Genomic DNA, 25572 nt, shown 5'->3' on the forward strand with positions numbered 1-25572 from the left:
CAGAAAAATTCAACAGAATTATGGTATTTATTTCTATAAGAAGCGCACGATAAATTATGTGTGAAATATTTTTGAAAAAAATAGTCACGAAAATATCAATAAATGTCATGCCTTTGTGAAAGAAATATGCTTAAAATATTAATTTAAAGTGTTTTTTTAAAAAACATTGGTAATGTAGTTTAAAAGACCTTAAATGAAAAATGAATTCCGTACCGTATATTACAGTAGTTTATTTTATTATGTATTTAATTACTCTAATGTTAAAACTGATTATTGGCCTTAGGCGGGACAACGTTGAAACGTTTAGAAAGTGAAAGCAAAAAAAAAAAAAAAAGGCAGTTCTTGGTAGAACAACTTCTCTGAATCCACAGAGAGACGCGCACGGGGAAAAACAGCATCGTTATTCTACCGTAAGCGCATTACCGCGACAAGAGAACCGCGTCAGGCATCAAAACTGTACGCTCCGTACTCTAAGGGCTAGAGAAACATATGTTACTGTCACACAGGACAGAGTCACAACACATTCACTGTTACTTCACAGCTGGCCTTCTTCCTGGGACCCATCAGAGAGATGCAGACAGAGAAAGGCTTTATCACGCTGCCTTAGATTCGGGCGTCTTGACGTCTGAAGGATCTGCAGGAGAAACAGGGAAGGCACTTACATCAGCTCAGTTACTAATATGCCAGCTATCGCTGTTTCAATCATTTAAAAATTATTTTGAAAGACGGATTTACGAAAAAAAAATGAATGTGGGAGTCAATTAAATTCATATAAATAGTTAAGCATTGTAATTACTGTCACTGACTTAGCAATGCAATGTACTTAGTGAGCGAAAAGCATAAATATGAACGGCTATAGCGCTGCACATAAATGTGATTTTTAATTGTTTCGTTTTTTTCCCCCTTTTAGGGAGACTGTAGGGGAAGGATTGTCCACCAGCGCCCTCTTCTGGCCATGGTCGTTAGGGCAACCTGCTGGTTAACGGCGGTATTATAGACGGACACAGCGATCCCGCCTCTCACCGAAGAGAGACCCACGTATCTTTCATCAAATGCTTCTCATAGTAAAGAATCAATGGAAAATACAATCAGACAGCATGAACAACCTTTTTTGTTCTTATGTCTTTGTGGGAAGCATAAATAAATAAAACCACCTTTAATTATTTTATATATATAATAAATAGTTGTGGATTTTAAATCCCAAAAGTGGTCTTACGGTATGGATGGCTTTAATATGTTATCGCTCAAAAGAGAGGGGAAGTAATTATTTAATGTAATTCAAGGAATTTAAGTTGTTATTTGCATACCGTGCAGGATAAGACTATGGCATTGTTTGCATTTTGTAGTGTTCTCTGAATATAAAGGTCTCCACGTAACGTAATGTACTGCATGTGGCGTTACTACTGTAGTTTAATAATGCTACATAATTGAACTTTGCGTTTTCTTCATCATCTAAAACTGCTATATTTGCACAACAGATGTGACTTTTTGGCATTGATCAGTTACCCTAACTCTCGTTTGCGTGGTTTATTTCTGCAAACGTGAAAGAGTAACATTATACAAATATTTAGGTCTTACATCATAGACAGACAGATAGATAGATAGATAGATAGATAGATAGATAGATAGATAGATAGATAGATAGATGTATTTAACATTTTAAAATCAATCATGGGTTAATTTTATTCTTAAGATCCAACCATCATCCATCCATTTTCTATACCTGCTTGTCCTATGCAGGGTCACAGAGGTCTACAGACCATCTGTGTCTTATTCATCTGTTACATTAATCACAGCCATTATATTATATCCTGTATGGAATTCCAACAAAAACACCTATTCATTACGCAGTCGGGGCTCTTTGCTTTTGCTACATTATCTGTTTTTGTGTTTTGACTTGACTGCAGCACAATCGAGTGGCGGTGACACTCCTCTTACCGGGTGTACAGACACAGAAACCCCCCCCCCCTTTTCAGGTAAGAGTACAGACACAGAAACCCCCCCCCCTTTTCAGGTAAGAGTAGAGACACAGAAACCCCCCTTTTCAGGTAAGAGTACAGACACAGAACCCCCCCCCCCCCCCATTTTCAGGTAAGAGTACAGACACAGAAACCCCCCCCCCCCTTTCAGGTAAGAGTAGAGACACAGAAACCCCCCTTTTCAGGTAAGAGTACAGACACAGAAACCCCCCCCCCCTTTCAGGTAAGAGTACAGACACAGAACCCCCCCCCCCCCCTTTTCAGGTAAGAGTACAGACACAGAACCCCCCCCCCCCCCCCCCTTTTCAGGTAAGAGTACAGACACAGAACCCCCCCCCCCCCTTTTCAGGTAAGAGTACAGACACAGAACCCCCCCCTTTTCAGGTAAGAGTACAGACACAGAACCCCCCCCCCCCCCTTTTCAGGTAAGAGTACAGACACAGAAACCCCCCTTTTCAGGTAAGAGTACAGACACAGAAACCCCCCCCCCCTTTCAGGTAAGAGTACAGACACAGAAACGCCCCCCCCCCCTTTCAGGTAAGAGTACAAACACAGAACCCCCCCCCCCCCTTTTCAGGTAAGAGTACAGACACAGAACCCCCCCCCCCTTTTCAGGTAAGAGTACAGACACAGAACCCCCCCCCCCCCCCCCTTTTCAGGTAAGAGTACAGACACAGAACCCCCCCCCCCCCCCCTTTTCAGGTAAGAGTGCGCATGATGCCTCTGAAGCTGGTGGGTTTTCCTGTTTCTATGCTCAGATGATGCATGAGAGCAGAGAACCTGGGTGTCACTGGCAAGCAGGGTCGTCGCTAGAGATTTCGGGCCCCATCCCAGTGTATCATACTGGGCCCCCGACCCAGACCAATCCAATTAAGCTCCAAATCCTTTTGGGCCTGTCACTCGGGGGCCCTTGGAATCGCCCCGATTGTACGACATCCCTGCACGGAGGTTCCACCTCTCAGCACGTCGTCAAGGTGGTGCCTTCAACAAGCTTCCTAACCCTACTGATGGTACCTGCTTCACACGCTGTCTGCCTGATGTTCTCCACCAGCTCAGAAGTCCTAAGTGGCATGTAGCTGATCAGAAGAGCAACTGTTACAATGTAGCAGAGTATCACACATCACCCCCAGGCAGCTGCAGGGGAAATTACTGGCTTCATTCCAAATTATGATGGTAATTCGGAGATATTATGTAATTAGAATTAATACAGTTACCATTCAATGCAATATCATCATACAGACATGCAAAGATTTCCTTTCATGATAAGATTGTCATCTACCATCTTTATTTACCTCAAACTTTTACTGCATTATTACATTTGGTATTTTATCTGTAGCACTTTAATGTTTTTTGGAGTTAAATTATTGTATTATTATTATTGTATGTTGACTCATACAATCACCACTCAGGTATACTGCATTCTTTCATTATTTGGGAATTTGTATGTGAAGAGAGAAAGAGATACATGCACTTGTTGCACTAGTGGCCTGAGATGTAGTGCGGCATCGAACGCTTCTACAGTTGTGAGGTGTCTTCAGGGTGATCTGAACAGGCTCATCAAATGCTCTCACTCATAAAAGTGAGACAGAGGAATGGAAAACTATGGGAGACAAGGATGGTACTGAATTGTAGCCTAATGCACAACGTCCAGGCCAGACCTTAAAAGTGAGAGGTTTTACACACTGAGCAATAAACTTGATATAACAAAGAGAGAGGAAGCATCTGAGAAAAGCTTGTTTGAATTATATTATAGGGAAGATTTAATGTTGGAGACCAAACTGTTTTTGCTACTGACAACACCTGCATGCTCTTCTGATTCTCCTCCTTCATCTGAGTAAAGGTCTCCATCCTGTGCTGGGAATCTGAAAGCTTGATCTTTGGTGGTGTGAATGGAGACATTCCAGCCCCACTGGGTGTGTCAGAAGTCACATGACCTGGAATCTGCACTCTGCTGATCCAGAACATGAAATACAAACATTACAGGGTTTGTTTTTGAAAATGATTGTAGCTTAAGGTCAAGGGGGGCAACATTTTGAATGACTCCTGCGTTAAATAATATATGTGCGGATGCCGCTCTGCCTCAACAGGAACAGAAAATTCTATCGAGTGGTCCGATGTATTCAAAACTGTTCCTGATTCCAGGAAAGAGTCACAGGGCCATTTGTGTTACCCAATCCAACCCCCCTCCCCCCCCCCAGCCCTGCTTGGGGGTGTGGACAGTAGCACTGCAGCAGATGTCAGGTGAGAGTCTGACCTACTTCCTAGACCCCAGTCGTGATGTGCTGATGTCCAGCAGGTCTGTAATCCTGGCAAACATTAATACCTCTTTAAGTATATTAATACTCGTAGAAATAGCTAAATATTAGTTATCTGGGAGATGCTTTGCACAGCCTCGTTCTAAACGTTTCGCTGTCGCAGCTCCAAACATATGCAGCACGCAAAGCCCATGCCGGTGTGAGGAAACTCAGGGGGAGTTTTGGTTGGCCCTCAGCTTCTCCTTCCATCTCCTCCAGCTGCGAGCCCCGAGACACTTGCCCGAGGCTCTGTTTGGACCTGAAGAGCCGCAGTTACAGTAAAAACGGGCCTTTTCGGTGACAGTCCGTATACTTCTCAGCCGGAAAGCTCTCCGTCATCATTTTTGTAGAGGCTGGTGATTCCGTATTCTGAGACGCTCGCTTAACCCAGCGTAAATTATCTGAGGCATCAAGCCAAGAGGAGCCCATCAAGCAAACATAAGTCAGTTCTTAGGACCAGCATCAAGACACTCAATGTATCCATTCTTTTGGTCCATTATTATACTCAAAATATTCTGACTACGAGTCTCACCTCCTTTTCATAAAGCACATACTGATTTGTTTATTTATTTCAGCTATTTTATGTATCACTGTGCATGCATTCAGGGCGAATTAGAGACACAAATTCACCCTAAACTTCAAGTCAACCGGACTTGTGGGCAAAGCAGGTGTGAACTTCACACACAAAGAGCCCTGGGAACAGATCCTGCCCTCCTGGGGGACTGAAGCCACTGGGCCACTGTGGCACACAGACCAGTTCAGTTTGTCTGCCTTTGTCCATAACGTAACCTACTAGTCAAAAGTTTGGACTCTTTTCTAATCCACGATGCATTCAGTCATACAAATGAATTACTCTGTAAAACTTGCAAAATGTAGGGAGAGCCGTTATTTTTTTTCTCCTTCTTCAGTCTCATTTACCTTTGACCACGTTGGATGGAGCACATCTGAAACATGGATCAGCGCCGTGTAACCTGAGCCTGCGGGTTTCTTGATGTTAAACAGCTTTTATGAGCCAGTGGGAAGCTGGACCTGGGAGGACGTGGATGGGTTACGGCCGCCAAAGACACCCGATCCTGCGGATCTGAGCCGTAACACCTTGGCGGGTCCAGACCCAGCCTACTCGGGTCACGGTGATGTAATGCCCCGGGCTGTCTCTCCGCCAACTCACTGTCATCGGCCTTCCGTCTCCATGTCAACAGCATTTTTTTTTTTTTTTAACATTTCATTCGCTTAACAGACGCTCAGAGCAACGCAAAGCTGCCAATTGGGGACGATCCAGCACAAAACTGAAAGAATGTTAGTGGAATGCTGCTTGAGGTCACACGCGTGGACATAACATGTTAATTACTAAGAATAAAAGCCTCTGTGTGTTACATGATTAAGGGAGGGTCTGAAGAACTGCTCCGAACAACTGCTTTGGCAGCAGGAGCACGGAATAGCCACAAACTACAAATTAACTTCAAGGATGAAAATTCCCTTTATTTAGATGTCAGAGCTGAACTTGTCCAGACCTGCAGGAACAGACTGAGTATTGGTCTGGGTCATTTTTTTTTTAAGTACGCCATTTGTATTGGGCTGGGTACTCTGGTAACATATGTAACGAAATTGTTACAAATACAGTACGTACAATCTTGGCAGCTGAATGTAACGCTAAAATAACACAGTAAGACAAAAGAATATGTATTTGCTTTTGTCTTGTCCATCCTTTGTCTTGTCCAACAAAGACAAACAATCTGTGTATTCTGCTCATCTTTGAGCTTGTTAAGTTTAGGTGCCAATTTTCATGCCCGATCAAAACTCTTTTATTTTGATATGGACTTGCGTGAATTCCTATGAGTTTAACGTTAGGTTTATTTATCGCTTTCTTTGCTTGAAGCTTTTTAAAAATTATTTCCCCCTGTGATTCTATCAACAATATCATTTAACGACAGAAAGCGGGGTTGTGGACGTGGTAGGTCGAAGACAGGGACGTGGGCAGAGGCGACTGGTAAGCCGGCGTGTGGGCTGGTCCGCCGTCAGGCTGCGTGACGGCCGCGTATCAGCAGCTCTCTAATTATGATTTAAAGCAGGCACCAAAAATATTTCCATCTGCATAGAATCTGGCTGTTTTCACACTGGCTGTCAGCAGAAAAATGGAGTCATTACTCACTGGTAAAATAAACGAGTGAAACGAGACTTCAGGAGATGTCGTCGAACCAAGCGAAAAATTTGTATTCATACATGCACATCTCTCACCTGGGGGGGGGGGGGGGGGGGCACTAAGGATTTTTGCTTCAAGAGCGCTGACACGGTGGGATGGTGTCCAGGGGGTCTGAGACTGACATAAGCTTGGGTCACCAAAGGAAATTCCTACCAGTCATGTGTGAAGACCAGAGACTGATGCATTAATCTTACATTAAGCCTACACTGATGATTGGAAATTCTCAGATGGTTCCCATTGAATACATATTATTATTATTAATATTATTATTATTATTATTATTGTTGTTTTGTTTTTATTGTTGTTGTCAGTCAGCACCCTCTCCTGTTTGCACTGGATAAATGGCTGGAAGATGGATGGATTGATCATTATTCTCTAAGACAGAAGCGGCACTCCGGGGCCCCATTGAGACGCCGCTGCACCCATCCAGTAAACGTGTCACACCTGGCAAGTCAAGTCGACGCTGTCGATCGTGTCGTGACTAATCCCAGCGCTCACCCCCTTTGGTGATTGGCCGCTGGACATGTTCGGGCTATTTGTTGTCAGGGGGACGGGGTTGGGTGGGGGAGGGGGTGGGGGTCGATCACAGCCGGCTTCTGGTCTCCGGCGAAGGGCGCGCAGGGCAGCGGTACGAGCATTTGTGGTTTGGCGCATATACAGTAAGTGTTTTATGGGGACGCCAACAGTTTATGACATGTTAAAAATCCCCCACCCCCGGCTCTGGCCAGTTATAACATTTATGGAGATACAGAATCCTCCCCCACCCCCCTCATACACGTCTAGTTAGACAGCAGTAGGGACAGATGTAACCACCTGGGGCCCATTTCACGAAGCAGGATTTCTTGCTTAGCCGGATAACTTGTTGGATTTAAGGTAGTATGGGCTGAAGGGACTTTCTCTTCTAGGGGTGGAGCCGAACCCGAATACGGTATTCGGAAAGGCACAAATAATGTGTTTTTTACGAATACTTATTTCGAACAAATACTTTAAAAAATATTTGTATTCGGGAACAAGAAAAACTTTATATCAAAAAGCTGCGTTTCCTCTTGAGACCGCAGTGCATGCCCGGATGAGTGAGTGAGTGAGTGAGTGAGTTCAGGAGTCGGGGGGGGGGGTTGTAAAAGAGGTGACTGACACAGGCTGCTCCAACAGCAACCGAGAAGGCTCGGCTGAGCGAAAAAAGACTTAACTATCACTATTTTTGTTGAATAGATTTTTGTACCTTAACTGGGTTCCGGAGGCAGTTTATAACTTTCGGGAAGCGGAGTTTGATCGGGAGATTATTCATTACGCTGCATTATTGACGTCTGCAGTCAGGTGCTCTCATGTTCGCTCTGTTTACGTACTGTAGCTCTGTTAGCTCGGTAATTTAGACAATAGGCTGTTGACAGAGTAACGTTAACGTTTGGTTAAAAAGGTTAAAACAATAGTTGTGTAGTTGTGTCGAATTGTATGCACTTGTAGGAGTTATATGGTACGTTTAAGTTACTCTGTCTACTGCATATCCATAATTATTATAATGGATATAATTAAAGAATACTTACACTATAACGTAAATTAGAAGTGCAACTCAAAAAACTGGATTTTTACGCCTATTTTGAATTTTACTCGAATACAAATACAAATACTTTTCCCCCCTCAACAAATACAAATACAGATACAAATACCGGCTGCTTTGCACACCCCTATTCTCTTCTTTCACGTACATTTAGAGCAGACTACCTTAAATCTAACAAGTTATCCAGCTAAGCAAGAAATCCCGTTTCATGAAACAGGCCGTTGGTGTTGATAAGCAGTTCGAATACATGTGGGTAAATGGTAGCGATGGAAAGTTCAGGTCCAGAATGTTCAACCAACAAGGTGAGTCAAAAGTGTCACAGTCACAGAGTACAGGTTGGTTAAAACAAAACCATGATACTTTCTGGACCTGCACATTCTCCCTCTGGTGAGTGGATGGATGGACAGGTGGGGTAATTAATAGTTTTACAGCTTCATCATGTCAGATGGTCCAGTTTGCTTCTCCAAACCTGAACAGAAGTGCATTTGGGTGTCACTCTTACGCCCCTTATTTCCCAGTTTGACTGTATCCAGCCTTTGTTTCACCACAGCGCTCTTTCATTCTCCTGAAACCCAGCAGAATCCTGTAGTTCAGCGCAGGCACTTACAGCACAAAGCCCACTGCCTTAGCACCACTCATAAATGATTTGTTCTGATAATATCCCACACATCCCCAGCCTTAAAAAGCTAAACCTTTCCCCGTGTGAGGTGTCTGCCATAGTACAGCTAATGAAAATTAACACCCCGTGAAGCCAAGTAGAAATCTGGTGACTGCAACGTAAGCCAGTTTTCACAGATCAGGCACAGGGGGCAAAGAAGTTTAAATATGAGCGTTTGAAGCGGATGGTAATGACGACAAGGTTATAAAAGGGTTACAGCCTCAGAAACAGGACTTTTGCTTGGATAATTGGAAGATGCGTGCGTTTACATTTAGCACGCAACAGGGGGCGGTTCCTGGCGAAGATTAACACAGACAGTACCTCAGACGTTCAGTATAGCAGTACACCTTAGAATAAATAAAACATATAAATATCTACAATGCCAGAAACCAGCTCCGTTTTGTATGCACTGACATCCAGAAGCATTGTTACATTTTGGTGAAACATCTGACAGCTGAAATCACAAACCAAGATAATTTTCCAAAAAAAATTATTTAGGGCCAAAAAAACAACTGTACTAAATGGATTCTGAAATGAGACTGAGTCACGCCACTGCGGACTTCACAGCAGAATATAAAGCGTAGCACTCACGTTTTATACCAGCCGTGTTATTTTTTGTCAACTGTTCTGTTCCCCCATCAAAGAGCAAAAAATAGGTTGCGTAATACGTCTTCTAGATGCTCTTTAAATTAATTTAATTTAGTTCATTTTTGCATGAAAGATTTACATGATTTGTATGCGCCCTCCACAGGAATTGCACAGAAAGTCACCCATGATGAAAATAAAAATAAAAACGACAGAACGACGGAAGTGTGTCGGCTACGTACTATTATCGGTACGCTCTGATGGCTCCAGCCTCAGCGCCGGCCAGAAAAACAGGCTTCTCCTCAGCCTATTGACCAAAGCAATAACCCATTTTGTATGGAGCATTAAAGTCATTTTCCACATGCTATCTCAGCATGACCCATTGTTCAGGCGGCCTCCCACTGACAAAGTCAAACCTTTGCTCCACACTAAACCGCAACGCGCTTTACACAGGTTAAGCAATAAACCGAAGTGACTCTTTTTTTTTTCCATATCTTTTATCCTTTATGCCTCGTTCTTTCCAGAATCAGAGACCTCGTGATGATTGCAACCACTCAAAGGGGCAATTTAAAGACTTTCAAAGAGGCCTGGTCTGAAAATTAAATGCCTTTCGTGAGCGAGCAGCTCACGGTGTGATGCGGCAGGCGATTAGAGGATGCGCTGGGTCTTCCTGTTTGACTGCCCTGGCAAATCCCGGCTCCTGTGGCAGCAAGGTCTGGCTTCACCATGACGCCCAGCAGTCAAACAAGCTTCATCTAGGCCCGGCGCCCTTGACTTGACCCTGATAACGGCGAGTGATGTTTGACCCCAGGCAATGGGAGAGATGATTCGTACCGACGAGCCTGGGGCTGGCAGGGGGGAGGTCAGGGGGACACAAAATCCAGTCAGAGGACGGGGGTTGGTGGCGGGTCATGGGTATGTTATTCAGAATTAAGGTAACGGCACCATCTTACATAATCCCAGGATACTACAGTTGCCAGACACTTCAGAGAATACAGTTCAGGTTTTGATCACACCTGCAAACATCATCATCGTCATCATCATCATCATCCCGTTCACCTGGTCCAAACCCGCACGTCTTCACCCTGGTCTCCCACATTCCCAGCGCTCGTCTTCTGGTGAGGAATTAACACGCGCTGCGAGTAAGTGCACACTTTCCAGAGGCGCGCTGTTGCGACACACGCGCGCGTAAGCATCCCGGCAACACGCTGGGTATGAAAATGAAACGTCCCCGGCCCCTATTTTCACCTGTCCCCACCCGCCGGCGTCCCGCATCCACTCCATTATTTACCACACTCTGCCTATAATGAGCCTTTGGGCTGCCGTCATTTTCCAAAGCCTAGCCGCTCAAGGTGTGCTCACCATGGAATTAAAATGTTATTGGGACAGTCTTCATTATCATTTAATAAACCAGTGTTAATTTGTTTTTTTTTTTTGCAGGCAATCACAAAGGCTATCACTGAGTATTACCCTCCTAATTATTATTTTACCAAACATATTTTGTAGGACAATAAGGATACAGGGACCCTAAAAACAGGGAGTAATTAGAATAAAAAATACCAGAAATATGTAACCGAACCGATAATTCAGTAAAAAAAGCCTAGATCAAATTTTAAAGCATCTTATAATTAAAGTAAATTGGATATTGATCAACACTCTGCTGAATGTGTGCTATGGACAGAAAGTCTTGTCACAAGAAAATGAGAAGACGGAATGGAACCTGTTAGCAACTGTTACCATCATCGTCATCTTCGATCAGCAGATTAATATTTGAAAATGTATTTAACTGGATGGATACGGGTTGAGTGCATTACTGATAAACACCCATCCATCCATCCATCCCCAATATCTCTTTAGGAAAGGCTAAGGGAACAGCCACCTCTCCAGGCAGAAATGCACAAAGGCATGTGGACGCCGGTCTTCCCTTTTCAGCACTGACAGGGGTAACGATAACACAGGGAGTAAAAAATCAAAAACTGGAGACTGAAAAAAAGCTGAAAAGAAAGGCAGAGCAGGAAATGTAAAATGTGGGGGATTTAGTTGTGTGGCCCTAGTGAATAGGGGGATCTGCACTGACAGCAAGCGCAGGGTGATCCAGAGGACGGCCTGGCAGTAGGACTGACGCAGACGCAGACGCAGACGCGCTCACGCCCCGCTCTCAAAACTCCTACATCTCCAAACTCGCAACACATTTCTCATTTCACCTCTTTGCTCCATGAGGCTCCTTTGTAGCTCTGCTGCTCCAGAAAAGTGCTCATTATTTCACAGACTGGTGAGCCATACATAATAACTTTGTCTCGGAAATATAATTACAGGAAAACAAACAGGATCAAGGGCATTTCGCTTGGAGTCTTTGTGAACAGACACTTTTTTTTTTTTTTAGATTTCCATTAATCAGCCGGGTCACGGCTCCGGTTAAGGTGATAATAAAACTCCGACGTGAACTTTTGCGTGTCTCTCTCTCTCCCCACCGCTGCCCTCGTTCATGAGGCAAGTCCAAATACGGCTTCCCGAAGAAGACGAGTGTTAATCGCGGGTTGGAGGGTCACAGGGGTGTCGGAGCGCATCATTCAGGAAACTGAACGACTCTATTAATAAATCTGATGAGGAAAATACGGTTATGGATCCTTACACAGAAAAGAGAAGAGGCATTAAAACATGAGGTAAAAAGAAAACTATTGTAGCAGATTTGGAAACTCAGCAACATCCAGAGCACCCAAGAGTGTCAAATCACCTTGTCCTTCCTAGGCCTGCCCGGGTCGCCCTATTTATTCATGACAAGGTAATGAATCTGATCAGGGTCGGCTGGGCACTATTAGCTGGGGTATGCAAGTGTGTGCAACCATAGCAACATAGTGATACAAACAAATATTGTAGGTGTGTGCATGTTATGCGTGGTGTGTTGTGTTGTATTGCAGTGTCATGTAGTGTTTTATGTGAATTGTTGTAAATTGTGTGTGTGTGTGTGTGTGGTGAATTGTGGGCAGTGTTGTCGATGTGCAGTTCCTCTGTTAGTCCTTTTAAGGACTTAATAAAAGGGCAGGAGACATCTACACGGATCGCGGCAATGCTGGGATATGCAAATGACACAGGAACCATCTGACTGGCAACTGCGATATATAACAACAACAACAGCAATAGTAGTAGAACGGTTCCTTCAGATATTTTGATAACAAAAGAAGCAGGTGATCTGAATGTAGCTGCGCGAATTCACACATGAGTAATTTAAAAACCAACATGAACCCTTCCCAGGATTACGTTGTCAGATTAAGAATGGGACTGATAAAATGATAAAAAAAAATAAGATAAATGATTTCCAAATAGCTTTTGTAACATCACATGCGTTTGGGCAAAGCTGCCATTGGAAAAAAAAACAACCTTTTGTACAAAATCCTGCGTAGCACTGACGTCATGAGGTAACCAGGGATTCATCAGAATGGTTAACAGTCAGCTAAGTTTGAGGTGGTTCAATCAGTGACCCAGATATTACTTCCTCCAGAGACAAACCTCCAAGATAAAATTACCAGATGCTGCATTTCTATATTAAACATTATTTTAAAATCAAAGCATTAGGATTTCTCTGGGCCAAAGGCTGTGTGGGAAGGGTTAGGGTTTTGTGATATCTTAGGAAAATATATTATTTCAAAATATCCATCCACACATTTGCCATTTTATTTACCTCCGACACGGGAAAAAATTCATTCAAAAATTTACCTGGTAACAGAAACGTTTCAATATGTTTCTTTGTCTAGGTTTGGGAAGGAAGAGCATTCTTCCCTGAGGCATACCTACTCACACGAACACATCTAGGACATTCATGGGTGATTCCTGAACTCCAGTCGCCGTGGCGACAGTCTGAGCTCCCTGCCCCTGAGTATTATGCTGAGATGGCTTTGGAAGAAGAATTAAAGAAACGGAATCATTTGATGGGCGGGTATCACACTCACCTTCGGACGGTGACATCGGCATCCTCACCATGTAGGTCTCTCACTCCAAGCTCTCTCTCTGGCTGGAGTAAGTTGAAAATTGCAGCATGTAATTTCTCTATTCCCTGCTTTCCCAGCTCATTCACCTGCCATGAGTTTAATCCGCGGGCTCCTTCAGCGGGCTTCAGGAAGTGCTTCTGCGCTCCCCGCGCTGGTACACGTCGGTGTGTGAGCTCCCGTTAAGAAGGCGACATAAAGAAAACAAAACGCGGCCGTATTCACGGGATGTGGGCCGAGGAACCCGAGCCTGAAGGGCCGATCGATACAGCACTGGTGAAGAAGTGCTGTCTGCTGTTTATTTCTTATTGATCTGATGGTCTGGAAGGAGTGCTTAGGTAGGTGGTAAAGGGAGACGATGAGCCACGTCTGGGGTCCTTTCAGGCCCCCGTGGGGACTGGTGGGAGGCTTATAACGACCGCACCGACAGGGCCCACATACTCTAACGTGATTAAGTGAATGTCCCACAAGAACATTCCTGAGTGTGGAACACACAGGCCAAAACAGGCGACCTAACGAACTACTCTGAAGCAATGTGGCAAAACAGCGGCGAGCGGAACACGCTCCGGCATCTGTAGTAATCTGAACGTTACGGAGAGATGCTCAGGTCTCCAGAGGCGTCCTGCTGTAGTGTGTCCCCAAACGAGGCGTTTAATCACAAACACCCAGCAAAGTTCTAAGTGCAGACAGGTAAAAACCTCTTAACACAGGAGCACTCTGTTGTCCTCTGCGCTTGTATTGAAGTAATTCAAAATTACGTTCAATTAACATAATTAACAGAAAATACGAAGTAAACAGAAAGATTTTAGGATGCACACAAGATCACAGAAGGAGAACAGCGCTGAATGCTGGATTGTGCAGTTTGATAGTATGTTAGCTGTACTTTTGCGGACATGCTAACTGGTGTTTAATATCATTTTCAGACACAATCACAGCACACCATCATTAGCCTTGGGGATGTACTGCTGATTGGTCATGGACAGCTTTGAGTCAGCTTGAACCTAGAACCATCGATGGGCGGTAATTGAAAATGTGTCATAAACATAACTGTCTCGCGATATATTAATCTACTAAAAAGAAAAAGTGGAATTAATCAATCAAATGAACTCTTTCAAGAGGTACAGCTGTCCAAATAATAGGATGATGTTTAAGATTTAATAGAATGAGATTTATTTGTATGCACATTTACGTAGCATGTGCTGGGAAAACTGGGGATGTACTAAACAGCATCACATACAGCGGTTCGCTACTTACCGAAATCCGTCCACATCATATACTGGAACCACGTGCCGCATTTGGGCCTTCTTCCATTTTTTAGGGAAAAAAAAATGTTCCTGCTGATTAATTTCCTTAATGTCTTTTATAGGGCACTTTAAATGTCAATGCAATGGTAGATTTAGTGCCAACCTGTAATTCCATTATGCAGGAGTCATTAATTGTTTATCGAGCAAAAGGGATTCTGTCAGGGTTTACCCTGTTCCTCTCGCGGTCTTTCAGGTGCCAAACAAGGCCCGTCACCAGCAGTCTAAATCGATAACAAAGCACATCCATTCAATGCTGATAATTATTTTATACGATATGCACTCTTCTTGGGAAGATGGCGGGAAGAAGTGGCGGGAAATGTGAGAAGAAGAGAAACGTCTGTAGATATCAGGTTTGGCCAAAGAGTGCACGCCTGAAGATTAACACTGTGACTTTGGGAAATGTCAGCCAGGCTTTTGAGGAACATAAGCCGCAGTGATTTAAAGAACAGTTCCTTCACACACAGAGTGTTAAGCTTAATGACTCTGCAGCACGACACAGTTTGTCCGTCCTCTTGTAACTGCCGTAGGGCATAGTGAGTGTGCATGCTGTCCCAGGAAGCACAGGGTACAAAGTGGGGGATACCAGTCCATCACTGGTTCACCTAAGTGGGCAGCAAACTGCTTCACTGGATCACACTACCACCATGCACCTCCAGTGTTTGGGCTTCCAAAGCTCTGTGTGTGATTTTTGCATATTACCCCTGTCCAAAGATGTATAGTTAGGCCAACTGACATCTCTAAATTGCCCACGGTATATGATTATTTTGAGTGTGTATATGTCCTCAAATGGACCGGTATCCCCTCCAGGGTTTACCCCCGGCCTGTACCTATTCAGCCTGGGATAGGTTCCAGGCCACCAGTGCTTGTGATAAGATGCTGGGTAGGATTCACTTAACTGCACGCTTTGGACTGTGTAATAGAACCCAAGTATCCAGTGAAAACCATCACAAGCGCAGTGACGAGATGCAAGCTTGCGGGAGTTTTACTTACACAAAAATGTAAGGAGCAATGATTGGTTCAGAGAGATAACGAATCAGATTGTAGAGGAGGTGGGTCCAAGCAACTTAAGGAGGCAGGACCAAGACATTTGATTGGTTGGTCTTGCCTACTCTAGTTGCTTGGACCCACCTTCTCTACAATCTGATTGATTATCTCTCTGAACCAATAATTTTTCCTTCTGCCCTCCGAACATTTTTGCGTAAGTAAAACTCCCACGAGCAAGATGCAACTCCACACACAGGGCTAACAGTGGGATTTAAGCCCCTAACTCTCAAGCACTGTGCTGTCCAAACTGTGAAATCCCCAGTGTATAAATTATGTACACACACTACCCCTTAGTGAGCCTGTTTTCCTTTCATATTGCTTCCCTGTGTCACCACAGTCCATATAATTATCTAAAATGCGCCGGACACCACAAGTGAGTCCTTCTGTGCAATTTTGCTGCAGATATATTCCTTTCAGGAAGAGGCAGCGTCAAGCCCGCTCTCTTTGAATCACATCAGGGCCGAATGTAATTTACTCAGACTCCTGCTTATTCGTTGGCAGGCCGCTATGCAGGCACCCTCCATTGTAAAATCCTCCTTGTACAGGACTCTGTCTGAGACTTCTCAGTCTGAAACCATGTGCAATTAAACTGAGGCATACTCCTGGATATATAAGCACACACATGAATCATCCAGAAGCTGTACGCTTCCAACAAACACTGCTAAGGGATTTATGGAAAACTTCTTCCCTCAGTTAATGTGGTTCTGACATTTGCTACGTGGGCCCTACAGCAAGATAATTACTAGATTTATTTGTGGGGGATATTGCCCTGCAGGTAGACTCCGCCAGCGGGCCGTCAGGGTGTTGTAGATACGGGGGCCACTGCGTTATCTGAGGTTGCCTACAGCTCAATCGTGGCCCGATGCCTCGTGGTCCCCGTCGCCCCGCACGCCCAGAAGCATTCGCTCTCTCCTTTTTTACTCTCCCCAAAGTCCCATTCAGTGTGAAGTGTCACTCAATCCAGGGATTGGACCAAAATGGCCCAATTACCTGCCGCAGAGAGGCTCTGAGCTTTTTTTTTTGGAATGTAAGCTGAACTGAAATATCCTGTTTCACTCACGCTACAGCTTTTTGGTACCTTTAACATAACAATGCTATCTACTGTCAGCCAATCACAGCAACACAAGTGTGTGTGTGTGTGTGTGTGTGTGTGCGCGTGTGTGTCTCACATGAGAATTATAATATGCAAGAGTCTTTTGGGCTTGACTGACTCTATAAATCTGACTTAAGTGAAGCGAACCAATTCCAGAAGTCAGGAAATTGTGCTGCCCGAAGTGTGTAGAAGGAAATGGGCCCTGATTAATGGGGATTCATACGTTCTATTAGTGTGGTCACTCAGTAGGACATTGGCATGTCTCAACGGCTTTCTGACCAGAGTGACTGTACTGAGCTGAATCCTCAGCAGTCCAGGATGCTCAGGGAAGGATTGTGTGGAAAAAACAGGAATATGTTTGTAACATTGTTATTCTTAATGAATTATTTTAGGCCAGCATTCCATCCAGGGATGTCTGTTTGCTTGGACTTCAGCTTTCCTGGGACAGGTTCCAGGCTCACCCTGATTCGCTAATGGATACGCAGTTACGCAAATAGATGGATTTTACCAGTTACCAATTGGTGGCTTGGTTTAAGTTTGTCTTTGTAGAAACTTCAACTGCACGTTGGGAACAGATGGCAGTTCAAACCGAGATGAACAGACTGGCATTCCATCCATTCATCCATCTGCCAGCTGCTTATGTTGGTCAGGGTTGTGGCCTGGAGCCTGTCCCAGGCAGGGGTACCCCCTGGACGGGACGTCAGTCCATCACGGGGCTTAAGGCAGGGGTACCCCCTGGATGGGATAGAGCCTGGTATTTATCGAGAATAATCCATCTGAAGTAAGCCAAGCCCTGTGATTCTGTACGGCATAAGCAGTCGGATGAATAGGCAGTTTCCTAGCCTCCCTGTGATCGCTTTGCCTGAACAACACATCATTTAAAAGCCCCTTAAAAACCCCCAGTGCACCACAAATCCCAAATCAGTGAAACACTTTAATCTTGACTTTACAGTTGGGTCAGTTAAAACCTGTAGTTAGTTATATGGTTATAATGTGCATTTCCGTCTTCAACCCGCTTACCACGCTCAGCGATACACATTTATAGACGTATAGGCATAATCACGAATTCCTACTTTACCAGGATCACTGAATCTGCGGCTTGGTTTATTGGTTTACCCGTTTCTGTGCCCAATCAGGTTCCGTGTTCTGGGTATACCGCCCCCTCATGTGAGAGAGGCACAGTGCGGGCAAAGGGAGCACTAATTGAAAGACATGGTGGTTCCTTTCTTCCAGATGGAGGGAAAATAAATTGGATAATTGAGCAGAGATTAACAATAGATTTGTGAATGAAGGAAGTGGGGGCTGGGATGGGGGGGCTATATTTTCCATTATCCATTTGCACAAAGGGGTCCTGTGATGTGTGGAATATTACAGTGGGGGTGGGGGGGACAGGGGTTTGGCGGGGGGGGGGGGGGTACTGGATAAGCAGGCTTTTTCTAAATTGCAGAAAGGCTCCCACAACAGCTGTAGGTTCCAGGGGAAACATGCTCAGTCCTCGTCACTGATGTAAAAGGATCACTGTCAATTAAATCTCCATTAGACAGCATGGCTTGCGGCTGGCTGTGTATATTAGCAAGACAAACATCTTGTTTTCACATCTCTGGAAGGATTCTGTTATTCGCTAATTGAATATATTGCATGCACATTTTCCATAAGAATGGGGAGGAAATTATAAATATATACATAATAAATGAGGACTAACACCCATTAGTTGGCTATTATATTTCGGTCCAGTGCTCACTGTACTAAGCAGAACTAGCTAGTACCTGGTAGGCCCCACTTCTACCTCCAGAAAGGCTTCAAGGGTAGCTTGTGCTTTCAGAGAAGGTCACCGTGCTGTTTCACTCAGCCTTTTTTGGTCTCCCTGTTAACTTTGAAGAACCTGGCTGTTCTCCTCTGACCTCTACTGGCCACAGCGATGCCATTAGCTACATGTTCTATGTTCACTCTTCTCTGTAAACTTCAATACTTCTAGAATTGTGTGTAAATCTCAGGTTGGCAGCAATTTCTGAGATGCTGGAACCATCATGTGTGGCACCAACAGTCACACAACATTCAAAATCACTTACATCAGCCATATTTGCCATTCTAATGCTTAGTCAAACAGTTACCGAACCTTTTGACCCCGGCTGTTTGCTTTACGTACTACAGTTTGTATTAGAAAGCAGGTGTACCTAATACAATGGCCGCCTAGTGTACTGTACTATACCACTAAGTGTACTGTGCTACACTGCCTAGTGTGCATTGTTACACTGCTTAGTGTACATTGTTACACTGCTTAGTGTAGATTGTTACACTGCTTAGTGTACTGTGCTACACCATATATGGCATTTCTTAGAACAACCACCACCTCCATAGCTTCTTTCCTCAGGCCTTCATCTGTTTAAACAAGGACCATTTTTTGTCCCTCCATCTTAAGCTGCTGCACAAGTTCTTTATTACATGCATGGTAATGCACTTACCCACTGCCTGTTACATGCCATGCTGTAATCCTTCTGTGCTAGAACCTTTCCCCGTTTCACCATCATAGTCAGTACACATATGCAAAGTTGCACATTAATGTTACACTGTGACATTGTACATCTTCTTTACTTGGAGTTTGCTTGTGTATGGTCCATTTCCGTTTTTAATTAGATTAGATTAGATTGACTTTATTAATCCCACAATGAGGAAATTCCTTAATTACCTCTTGTATATCTTTTGTCTTGTATATCTCTTTGAGTTGCCACTTGTACCAATAGGAATCCCTTGTACACTTGGTACTTAGTGAACAATAAAGATTATGATTCTTCTTAGTGCTGTTTTACGTGTTAGAGCGATCGATGTACATGGATTTTACATTTGCTTCAAAAACTTTTTGCTCATTTTTTCGTTTAAGGATTTCTTCTCAACTAAATAAAAACAACAATATTAAGCTATAAATAAATGATTCCAGGTAAAGTACTTCATACATCATCCTCCATAGCTGCTTACCCAGTGCAGGGTCATGGTGAGCTTGGAGCTTCTCCCAGAAATCACTGGGCCCAGAACAACCTGGATGACATGCCAGTCCATAATAGGGTAGGCACATACAAAGGGCAATATAGAGTTAGCTCTTTACCTAGCTAGACATTTTTAGAAATGTGAAGGAAAATTCCATGCAAGCTGAATGAGGGTGGGACTCGAACCCACAACCCTAGAAGCCCAACGGTAGGACTGAGGCAGCTCATTTCAGGTACAAGCCAATTAGAGCATCTTGTATATGGGTCAGTTTAACGTTCCGACAGAGAGATGATGAGGGGCCATGTGCCGTATCGTACACAAGTCAAGGACAGAGGTGAGACTCTCTGACAATCTCGTCGTGACCCAGACACCAAAGGCAGGCCGATCAAGGCCCGCACCAAAATAACGAGCTGAAGTCAGTCACCCCTGCGCTGACCCCCACGCCAGCAGATGGTCCCTCAGCCGAGAAGGTATTTATATCTCTCTAATGCGGCCCTGAGACCCTCGTCCGGGGTGCATCCCCCGTTCAGGTGCGGAACCCGCAGCCAGGGGGCACCGACCTCTCCGAGGATGCGTAAGGGGTACCGGACACATTAATTAGAGCGTAGAATTGCGGGCAGCTCAGGCACGGCGACGCGGATTCGCAGGAAAATAAGATGAATCCTGAGGAGAAATCGGTCCAGAATTTGTCTGTCAAGCGTGCCCTGGACAGTCTCAGCAGAGAATGCAATTAGGGTCATGTGACACCTCTCTCTGGGGGGACAAGGGGGTGAGGAAGGACACAAACTGAGGCGGGGGGGATAGGGCTTAGGGTTTAACGAGAGGCTGCTGGCACTCCCTCCGGTACATACTGCCCTGGGTATGGGGTGAGAGCACGGCCTTCTGGGAAGGTGAAGGGCCGATGTGAGGGCAGCTTTTAATAGGCCCAGCCCACAAACTCCAGGCTCCCCTCCAAGGGGCACCACCAAGTCACCTTGTTTAGTCGACGGCTGTCATGCTGAAAAGAACGGATGGCAGAAAGAGCCACCGAACCAGTGGGGAAGTCGTTCAGCACAGAGACCCTCAACACAGAGACCCTCAACACAGAGACCCTGCTGATGCCTTTGGGCCTTTGAATTTCCTCAGAGAACAGGAGTTTTGTTTTTTTTTTTAACAGAAGAATCACACTCTGTATTAAAACGATTGATACTCTGTCTATAAGTCATAGATCTAATTTTTAAAGATATTTTCCAACATCTTTGTATTGATAACTAACATAACTTCCCACAATTCACAAACCAGCATGCAAATATAGGCTGTATTTTCCGCTGTCAAACCCTTCTGCAGACTTTGACGACATGTCTGACGGTATTGATGTCTTTACCGGGCAGTATGTGATGTGTATTGCCATATGCATCGCAGCATGACAGCAGCACCGCAGTTGCCGCCGCTACACAGGCATACGTCCTTGAAGCGGGTCGCGTCCCACCGCCCCGGACAGGCTCTGTTAGCCGGACAGGCTGCGAGACGGCCCGGCGATCCCCGATCAGCAATCAGATAAAGTGATCCCGGCGACGGATCCAGGAATAGGCTGCAGGGGAATAATATCCCATTAACGGGCACAAGTGCCGGTCCGTTTTGGGCTCGTTGCCGCGCACTTCATTCCCAGTCGGCAGCAATTAAAGCGTGCAGCGGCGTATTCATAAAAAGTGCATTAGCTGATATCAGGCATCCCATCTGAGTGTGTGACAGTAACGGGCAGAGTGCGGATTGCTGACCCGGGAATCGCTCATAAGAAGCATAAAACAAACACACCAACACATACTGTGACGAAAGGGGCTTCGAGATGAAGTGACTCCATGTAACGCAGCGTCCAACCAGGAACACACTCCCCCACCCCGTATCTAAAATAACTGTGTGCAATTTTTGAAGACCAGAAGATTTTGATTCCTGGTGAACGGAATCTATATCCGGTCACATGCAAAATCGATTTAACTAGACTAATTTCACTTTCAGTCCACAGTCCTACATTGAATAAGTAGTTGGATGGATGGATGGATGGATGGATGGCTCAGTGTCGATGGCATTCTGTGTTTGAAGAGACCTGGAAAATCTGAATATATCCAGAAGCATGACTGGAAACTCCAACAGATAAGATAATTAAACTACTGATGATATACTTTTTTCTTCCCAGAATGCATTGTTTTCCTGCATTTAAAACGATAGCATAAAATGACCATTTGATGCTCTCGCAACCCCTTATTCAGAGTTTACAGCTCCCCTAATAAACTATTGTTTGACTTGTAGATTTAATGATAGATTAAATATGAAATAGGTAAATTAGGAGCTGAATATGTAGCCTGAACACCAGTTAATGATAATTAAACTGAGTGCGGGAAAAACTGTCCGACAAACACACACCCTAACCTGGCATCTTCAGCTTTCATCACCACCTGAGTCCTGCACTCAGATGAGCTCTTTTCAAGGACGGTTTCACGCTGTATATTTTGTGCAAATATAAAAAGTTTGCTGAAAAATAAATTGAATTCGGAGAGACAAAGGAAGCAGAAAAAACGTCCATCACACGTTACGGGGGGGATGGAGAGCTGAGCGCGAGGAAGGTGATCCAGCACCTGCAGCCCCCGTTTTCCCGCCCCGGAAGCTCTGCAGAGCCGGGCCAGGCCATGAGCAGCTGCAGTGCGGCCCCCGGGGGTCCGGCAGGGTCGTCGGGGGGTGGGGAGCCCAGCGGGGGCTAAGAGACCGTCACGGCACTGGAGAACCATCCTCGGTGTGCTGTGTCAGCACTCGATCCATCAGGCCACACAGGCCTGCAAGGAGGCGGCTCCGGGTCCGACCAAAAAGGGGCAAATCTGCAGGAAATGACTGACGCCCCTCTGCTCGAAGGTAAAAGCATGTGATGATAGTCTGCCATGTTGGAAAGAAGCATCGCTCATAATTGTCAGAAAACAGTTTAAAATTTAACAATCTATAATTTTTAATGTATGTATAAGAATAGCTAATATCCAAGATTAAAAACAAGGAGGATCGGTGATAGATGATCGCAAAGTGAAGTCTTTGGAAAAATAACGACACTGTGAATTAGCTATAAATGCACTGAGCCACATTTGCTGTTACGAGACGGATAATGGCCATGTTTAAGGCAGCGAACGGGCACCAGGCAGAAGCAGCAGCTGCGGTGTGTATCTCATGTCAACACTCCGCTCTCCATCTATCAGCCCGTCAGCCTCCTGTTTTTTTCTTTTTGTTGTTGTTGTTGCAACTTTTAAAAACTGTTATTTGCACTGTGTCTGTCACGCAGATTTTACGAGTCAGACCTACGAGTGCCTGCACATTCACCTACAGAGACACCGGGAGCTCTCTAGTGACCACGATCGAGCGCTGAATCTGGAAGGTGTGCAGTCTCCAAGGTAAAGACCAGAATCTCTAAGTTTAACTTCAGGACGTTCTAGATTGAAGCATTATTAATACCCTGGGTGCTGCGTGGCTGGGAATGTCAGAGATCAGGAATTTGCCATTTCATATCCTGTGGTCAGTAGAGTAGTTTCTCTGTTGGACGGGGGCCCCTAACCCCCAGTTACCCGTAGCCCCCAGTTGCTCCAAGGATTGGCTGACCCTCCTTTCTCATCTTCATGTGGTTTTGGATAAAAGAGCCTATTAAATAAAAAGCGAAAAATCACGCGCCTGCAGAATCACAAAAAAACCACAAAGGAAGCAGCCGGCAGTCCAGCAGCCGGCAGTACTTCATTATTTACTGGTGTGCTTAATTATTTACCGACACTGCCTCAAAACACCCCCTGGTGTGACTCTCTTTGTTGTCCTTCCAACACCAGCAGACAGATTCATCTAAAACAGATCAATAAAAGCTGCACCACAGCTTTGCCCGACCTCGGCATCCCCACCGACCCACTCGGGTCGACCCCGGCTCTGACGAAAGAGGCCAGCCGCTCCCCCCGCAGCCGGGACGCTGACCCGAGCGGACGCTTCAAGATGACGGTACGGGGACAGGGGACACTGTTTAGCCGAAGAGCGTCGGCATTCCAGTCCTTAGCTACAGCCGAGGCTTTCTGTAAATACGTCGCTCTTGTATCTTATTAATATCGATTAATTACAATCATCTAAATTCCAAAAAGGTGCCTTAATATTATTATGGTGCAGTTAATATATATGTTGTTCGTTGTAATTTGGAACACGGTTGAAAATGAGCTTATACATTAGAGTAAAAATGGGAAATTGGTGGTAACATTCAAGCCTCTGTGGGTGATACAAGCAACATAATGTCCATACATCAGTGAGCCTACAACCAGAAAAACAAACACTAACTTTTATATAACATCTAAGCATAATAAAATGTTCATTCATCTCCATCTGCAGTCTCCTAAAAGTAAACATTACAATCGCAATATAGTATGTGCAATATAGTAAAATTATACAAATTTTTCAAATTATTTAGTACTTGAACAGAAATATGTATTATTAATGCATGCATATTGTTTAAATTAACATGCTAGCATTGATGGAAAAGTACAGTGTGCCATAAATATCATTAATACACTTATCAGGCAGGTATTCTAATAAACAAATTCCAAATTAAGAAACCTTATTTGTTTTTTAAAGGGTTTATAGACGTGTGTGTGTGTGTGTAAAGCCTTTACAAATTGAATAAGGTTTCATAAAATGCATACAGTATTTTCGTTTCTAGATTTTGTTTGAAAGTACAGAACTTTATAATTACAGCTGAGCTTGATAAATTAAAATATTCAGCCCGATTCACTGTGACCTACTGCATGTTTGTTTTCCAACAAACTGATAGAAAGACAGAAAGAAAGTGTAAAATAAAAGAAATTTAATTAGGAAAGTCTGGTAAATGTCTGGGCCTGGATATGTAAGTCTAAGGTTAAGGGACGGGGTGAGCGATACTGGGCGTTACAGCTGCGAAAGACAACGACTCGGGGAATCGATAGTGTGCTGAGGACACAGCAACAGCAGAGGTGCGAGCAGATATACAGGTCAGTGACTATCTATCCTGCTCCTCTGAATGGCATGTCTGTACAGCCTAGCCTATGTGGGGGGGCATTAAATATTCATGTATTTATCTAATTTAGCTTGGATTTATCTTTGTTTCTTCCTACAACCCAGTATAGATAAGAGGATGGATGGATGGATGGATGGATGGATGGACGGACATATACCTGTAGTTATTTATTCCCTTATTTTTTGGGTCTGCATACATTTTATTCTTTCTATAAATATTCATTTGAAATGAATAAAGGGCCCAGCATTTTATACATCCCTCTTTTTAATTCGAAGTGATTGATGACACGTCTGGGCTTGCAGTTGGATTTTGAATTTGTGCCCAAGCTGTAAAATTATCACCTTCCCTCTCTCTCACACGTCTGCGTACTTCCTGTTGTTCGTAATTGTCAGGACAAGGCTATTGTCAGAGCTGTGAATACATCACTCTGTTTGGGTTCTTTATTTATTTTTTTTACGCTGTGTGACGGGCACAAAAGTGTGAATGCGGAATTTATTTCGAAAGGGTTACCTTTCTGTCGTTGTTTCTGGTTTATTTAAACTAAAGACCAAATCTCTCCTCAATAAACTAACTATAGTCTCAACACTCAACAACTTACACTGACATTTTTACAATACATAGTCAGACATTACATCAAAACATACGTAAAACCACACATAATGCATTTAACAAATAAATATTATACATATTTAAAAAGTACAGAGGATAAATTTAAAAATATCTCTGCGTGAGTGTATGCATATGACACTGCTGCGACACATTCATAATAGTAATTCTTGCAGTTATGATAAAATTATTAATAATTATCATTCTAAAGTAGAGTACATTTTTATATTTTTTATATTTTATTTCTAATACAT

The 25572-nt window shown here is 44.1% G+C and overlaps 1 long non-coding RNA gene across 1 annotated transcript in view; it reads right to left on the reverse strand.

Annotated features, from left to right (window-relative positions):
• Positions 1-319: 319 nt before the first annotated feature.
• LOC111859911 (uncharacterized) overlaps positions 320-25572 on the reverse strand; it is a 35214-nt gene continuing 9961 nt past the window's right edge. Inside the window, exon 3 of the long non-coding RNA XR_002841926.2 lies at positions 320-634. This is a non-coding gene — a long non-coding RNA (uncharacterized lncRNA). The remainder of the gene's footprint in view (positions 635-25572) is intronic.

Source organism: Paramormyrops kingsleyae, chromosome 7 (assembly GCF_048594095.1).
Source record: "Paramormyrops kingsleyae isolate MSU_618 chromosome 7, PKINGS_0.4, whole genome shotgun sequence".
Classification (NCBI taxonomy): domain Eukaryota; kingdom Metazoa; phylum Chordata; class Actinopteri; order Osteoglossiformes; family Mormyridae; genus Paramormyrops; species Paramormyrops kingsleyae.